Genomic DNA, 6,794 nt, shown 5'->3' with positions numbered 1-6,794 from the left:
TGTTCAAGTGGGATATGGCCTGGGGGAAAACTGTTCTTGTATCTGGCTGTTTTGGTGCTCAGTGCTCTGTAGCACCAGCCAGAGGGCAACAGTTCAAAGAGAAAGTGTGTTGGGTGTGAGGGCTATAGAGTGATTTTCTAAGCCCTTTTACTCACTCTAGAAGTGTAAAGATCTTGGAGGTTGGGCAGGGGGGCACCAATAATCCTCTCAGCAGTCCTGACTGTCCGTTGTAGTCTTCTGATGTCTGATTTGGTAGCTGAGCCAAACCAAACAGTTATAGATGAACACAGGACAGGACAGACTCAATCATGGCCGAGTAGAACTGTTTCAGCAGCTCCTGTGGCAGGTTGAACTTCCTCAGCTGGCGGAGGAAATACAGCCTCACCTGGGCCTTTTTCACAACAGAGTCGATGTGATTGTCCCATTTCATGTCCTGAGAGATGGTAGTGCCCAGGAACCTGAAAGACTCCACTGCAACCACAACATAATTACTGCTCAACACATAGTGTATTTGCATTACTGTAAGGGTAGGTTTAGGGTTGGGGTGTAGGTGTAGACGTTAATAAACCATAATCAGACATGTAGCATTTTTTGTTGTAAAATTGTGCTACCTACTGTTCCCTTTCAGTCGGTCACTACGAGTCACGTGACCGAAGAATTGGGATCTCGCTTAGAGAGACCAATCCACTTTGAGTGTAAACTAAATGAGCCAATGCACATTGGCATGGAATAATTGCATCCAGCTGCCGCTGATCTCAGCGTGAGCATAAAAAGGCAGCCGGTGCAACGCATACCAGCTTTTCACTTTGGAGCCGAGCGACAACAACGTTCTGCTCCTACCAACTGCTTCGTGTGTGACGAGTTTAACGCGCTCTAGGGAGCTTCTTGTGTTGGCGGACGACGCTTCAGCGGTGATCGTTCCTGTGTCGAGTGGGTTGCGCACTTCAGGCTGCACTACCCCCTGTTGTGCCGCAAGCGGCAATCTCCCCTGTACGTCTCAGCACCTAAAAGAGCATTTCCCTGAAAGAGCTTATTTCTCTAAAAGAGCTTACATCGGTGCGTCTTTGTGAAGATGACGGATCGTCATTTTAAAGATGCCGTTTCACCCGTGCGTTTCTGGATGCGGTCGTTACCTGGCGCCAGGTGATGGTCATGATCGCTGCCTCACATGTCTGGGCATTAAACACGCTGAGGTGGCGTTCGTGGATGAGTCATGTTCCCATTGCAGGAAGACGCCCATCGCTGAGCTGCGGGCCAGTCTCCATTTTCACCAGGGGGGTGGGGCTCCGTTGCCTCTGACGCGATCCAGTGTTCGTCTTGGCGGCAGCCAGGCGTGGACTACTTCGGGCAGTAGCACGGGCAGTCCGAGGGTTACAGTGGCGGCAAACCCCTCAGGGAACCAACCCTCGGGGTACCATCACTCCTCTAGCGCTTCGCAACCAGTCGGCCGCGTGCTGGGCCCTCTTCAAAGTGCGTACAAGCGGTATCCTTCGGTGCTCCTCCCGACGACCGGATGTCGATCACTGCATCGGAGGGAGAGCTCTCTGGAGGGGAAGGATTCGGCTGCGCTGCCGCCCTCCGGGACGGTGGCAAGGCCTGAATCAGATCCAGAGATGTCGGCTATGCTTTCCCAGGCTGCCGAGAGGGTAGGGTCGAGTGGAAACAGAAACCTCCACCGTGCATGAGTAGCTCACCAGGTCATGGACGGCACCTTTTACTGCCGGAAACCGACCTGCTGGTTCCTCCTCCCTCACCATCCTCGTCGGGGGTGCAGCAAGGGGGTATACGGCGATCCCACCGGTGGAGCGGTCTGTAGCAATGCAGTTGTGTCCTAAGACCGCCTCCTCCTGGCAGGGTAACCCGTCGCTCCCCTTCCAGGCCTGTAGGCATTCTTCTGGTCTGACCAGCGGTGCTTATACGGCTTGTGGAGAAGCTGCCTCCACCTTACACGCTATGGCGTTACTGCAGGTTCATCAGGCCAAGGCACTGAAGGACCTGCACGAGGGTAGTCACGATCTGGAAGTTCTGAAAGAGCTCCGAACCGCTACTGACCTCGCACTCCGAGCGACAAAGGTCACCGCGAGTTCTCTGGGTCGTGGTGGGGTCGAGTTCTCTTGGGGTCCAGGAGCACCATCTCTGGCTGTGTCTGGTCGACATGAGGGACGCCGACAAAGTTCCGTTCCTTAATGCCCCTGTGTCCCAGACCGGCCTCTTCAGCGACACGGTCGAGAGCTTTGCCCAGCAGTTCTCGGCTGCACAGAAGCAGACTGAGGCGATTCGTCACATCCTGCCCCGGCGGGCAGCTGCTGCCTCCACCCGTCCGCCGGCCGCAGCACCCCAGATAGGGCCTATTTGAAAATTCACTTTCAACATTTTTGGAGATGTGAGCTCCAGGGTGTCAGTGGCCGTTCAGCGCTCATGAACCCACTGAGAACAGCCTTATCTCCTCCAGCTCTTCTGAAATTTTCTGCTGGCTTTGATGTCTTTGGTTAAACATGAGCTAGAATTTAATTTGGGTATATCTAATAGGTCATTATTGGTCTCATTAATATATTATTTGTTCCAGAGCAAATAGTATTGGCAGAGTTTCATAACTTACAACAATTTTAACTTTAATGCTCTATCAGAACGCTGCCTTTGTACTTTTAACTGAATTGCTTAGCAAACTTTATGATGGCTATTGTTGTCAAATATTATTGTTCAATCAATAATATTTTATATAAATAACAGTAGGCCTCATATTTACAGCCAAATCACAGCCGTGCTGATATAGAGCGATATCACGCCCCTACTTATGTGATATTGCTCTAGCATCCGAATACTTTTTCAACCACTGTAGACTTTTCTTGCTAATTCTATGAAAGCAAATGTTCAAAACACCAACAAAATAGTGAATTATGGCAGTTGACATAAATTAAAAACAAACTAACAAACAATATTCACTTTAGTTTTCTGCTGTATGAATTCAATTTCTTTATTCATAATGGATTTGCTTTTACTCCTCATGCTGTGCCCAATGATGAGCATTTCAACTTGGAGACAGATGGTGTTTGTTTCTGGCCTCATTTTCATCCTTATGAAACCTCAGTCTATCAAAACTCATTCCAAATTTTCTGAACTGTCTGTAAATGACCAAATGCAAGTGCCACTAGGGGAAGACAGTGATGATATGAAGTGATGATTAAAAATAAACACCAGCTTTCTGTAGAATAGACTATAAGGGATAGTTCACCCAAAAATGAAAATTTGATGTTTATCTGCTTACCCCCAGGGCATCCAAGATGTAGGTGACTTTGTTTCTTCAGTAGAACACATTTGATGATTTTTAAGTCCAACCGTTGGAGTCCATCAGTCTTATAATGCATGGCAATGGTAACAAAGTCTATGAGTGTAAAAAAAACATGCACAGACAAATCCAAATTAAACCCTGCGGCTCCTGACGACACATTGATGTCCTAACACACGAAACGATCGGTTTGTGCGAGAAACCGAGCAGTATTTATATCATTTTTACCTCTAATTCACCACTATGTCCAACTGCTTTGAGCATTACCTGGACCCTTCCTTCCTTCCTTCCTTCCTGACCACTGCCCTTCCCTGCACGAACCCCGCAGCACGACGAGGACACCAGATCCCCTGTTTATTTTGGACACTTGATTCCCTTTTTTCTGGACACTGTTTATTTTCTGTTAATAAACTGTCTGTCGTTTGCTCCTCCCGCGACAACACCCATTAACGTAAACTACGCCAGAGCGCGTACACACCTCACGCACCAGAAGTCGTGCGCGTGCTCAAAGCAGTTGGACATAGTGGTGTATTAGAGGTAAAAAATGATATAAATACTGTTCGGTTTCTCGCACAAACCGATCGTTTCGTGTGTTAGGACATCAATGTGTCGCCAGGAGCCGCAGGGTTTAATTTGGATTTGTCTGTGCATGTTTTTTTTACACTCATAGATTTTGTTACCATTGCCATGCATTATAAGACTGATGGACTCCAACGGTTGGACTTAAAAATAATCAAATGCGTTCTACTGAAGAAACAAAGTCACCTACATCTTGGATGCCCTGGGGGTAAGCAGATAAACATCAAATTTTCATTTTTGGGTGAACTATCCCTTTAATATAATAGAGTAGACTTTTTATTGTTATTATGTTTAATGTTTTTATCATTTTTTTATATTTTATTGTTTTACAACAATCAAATATGTTAATGTCAACAAGTAATATTGTTTGATTTAAGTTATATCCTATGCAGTAATTTGAAACTATAGTACAATTCCTGGTCTTCTTTACAGGATGTTGTTTTATATCTTTCTTGTTTGGCTTTGTTAACTCTGGTATGCAGAATTAATCAAACAAATTAACATCTGCTTTATTGAACACACTCATCAATACTGGCAAAGGCAGCACCTTTACCCTCAGAGTCGCGGCCGTTATGGTTGATCAACGATACCTGACTCAAGTGCAGAATTGGGACATTACTCTTCTATTGTAGATACTGCCTCTAAATCAAATGTTCTCTATAAACTCGAGTGAATTTCTCTAGTGATTTTAAAATGAGTTTCTCTTGACACCCAAATCTGAAAACAATATAATGTGCTCAGTGAATCTGAAACTCTGGGAGGTGAAAAACAACAGCAAAAAAAGCTGTCAGTAAGTGAACCGTTCTCACTCTGTTCTCCTCGGTTAATTCTGAGTTTACTGAAGCTGTGCCTGGAAGAGGAAGAAAAAAAAAAAAAAGCTCAGACAGACCCTGTGAGTCTGTAAGAAATGGGAAAAGAAGGGAAAAAAGACAAGCCACCCCTGGCTAATCAGTAAACATAGGCAGTGCTTCAGTCGCCCGGCTTATTCAGCGTTCAAAAATAATGAATCATCAAGTGTTTCCAAACAAATCTTTTTACTATTCTGGTACGTGTCCAGCTCCTGTAATTATTCTTAACCACGCCAGTAAACGCAGTCTAAAGGAATGGGCCTCAAACTTCGCAGCGTGGCGTGTTTCTAGCCGCAGCTGGTACTTTCCATCACTCCATAAGACTCCTAACGCTGGAATAATCACTCTCGGAGAGGGGAGTCATGCGATTCCACCAACACATCACACGGATCACCTTTGTGGCACAGTGTGATGAAATGTTTTCTCTAGTCCCTCAGATATAGCCGAGTCAAATTTTGGAGGACAGAATTTTGTCCTGGCAACCAAACGGGTCATTTTCTTTTCCTGTCAAGCTGTTTGATAGACTCAGAAATTAGGTTTTGACAAAGTTTATCTGCTCATCAAGCAGGCAGGTGTAGCATGTAAAAAGAATGCAGCAAGGTTAGATACAAATGTTATATATAGGAATATGTACTGTAAACCCACAAATATGCCTAAGAATGAGCTCAGGGACTCGTTTTTAGTGCAAGGAAGGCCATCCATTGTGTTTGAAAGAGGTTGTATTCATTCAGCCAGAGGTCTTCATCCAATCTATTTCCACTCTTGAGGAACATACTTTCTCTTAAGCCTAGAGGATTTCATTAAAATATTGGCTTCTAGCAATGCTCAAAGTATTCCCTTTAAGATAACCCTATATTTAGAAATCGTCATGTGTTGTAAATTAGCTCTGCGTGCTGCAGGGAACATGCTAGATTATCTAACCATTTTCAGGTTTAGTCGTACAGTTAAAACACACACTAATGTTAATTGATTTAGGGAAAATTTAGGGTCAAATTGCTTCAAATGAATTTTTTTTCTGGCCAGAATTGTCTATTCGTTACTTGTTATCCATATTCATAAAATGGAAATTAGTCTTTGGCACTAGCAAAGAATATCTAACTAGAAAAAATAAATGATACATAGGTCAAAATTAGACAAAAAGAAAGATAAAAACAAAATAGCACATGACGGGCAATGGTGCATGGTGACCTTCGACATGAAGGTTGTGGGTCTGGGAGCACACTTACTGATAAAATTCATACTTTGAATGCACTGGGTGACCAAATAAAATGACAATGAATTACCAGTCATAAACATTTGAAAATATTTTAGGATCAAAATGTGCCAATGTTTTGTGTTTTTATCCATCAGCATCTAGTATCACACTTGATATAGTAGTAAGTGATGCTTCTAGTTATGAAATCAGAGACTGTCCCTCGATATCCAATCAGAAGTGCTCTCAGGCGACGCATATTACACTGTGTGTGTGAACGCCGATCTGTTTCAGCTGTTCACTTGTGATTGGTTACCCGAGCTGGATGTTAATACCAGGCGTAAACAGGGCCTAGGTCACTTTTGGATGAAAGCCTCTGCCAAATGCATGAATGCAGGTGTAGAGGTGCTAAACAAGACCCGCCGTTAAAGCCTGAAGCACAACCACGCAGGAAGGGAAGTCACCGAGATTAATCAATATATCTCACAAGCTCTGTCACAGAGCTGATAATCATATTGTCACATCATCACCTCATACGATTGATAAATACATTGATAAAGCATCGAGCAAAGAGGGATAACATTACCTGAGCACAGGGCGAAGAGGAGAGAACGCCTGCAGACCAGAGGGGGAGAGAGTGTGTGTTTGCATGAGCCGCAGATTGACAGTGTGGAAAATAATGCTGTAATTTCCCCTGTGGTCACAGTGTCCCGTCCTCTGCCCATCATCCTGTAAGCTTAGCATGCTAAAAACAAAATTAGCCTAAACACAGCCATGACCCACACAGACAGTGGGTTTAAATGTGAGGAGATAACACTTCACTCCCATATGACACAATATGAAAGTAGTTGTGCATAGACTGTTGCAGTAAGCACATCGATAAACTTTA

This window comes from Sinocyclocheilus anshuiensis, unplaced genomic scaffold (genome assembly GCF_001515605.1).
Source record: "Sinocyclocheilus anshuiensis isolate Anshui unplaced genomic scaffold, SAMN03320099.WGS_v1.1 scaffold1540, whole genome shotgun sequence".
Lineage (NCBI taxonomy): Eukaryota > Metazoa > Chordata > Actinopteri > Cypriniformes > Cyprinidae > Sinocyclocheilus > Sinocyclocheilus anshuiensis.
The sequence above is the reverse complement of the archived record's forward strand: the minus strand, read 5'-3'. Positions refer to the sequence as shown.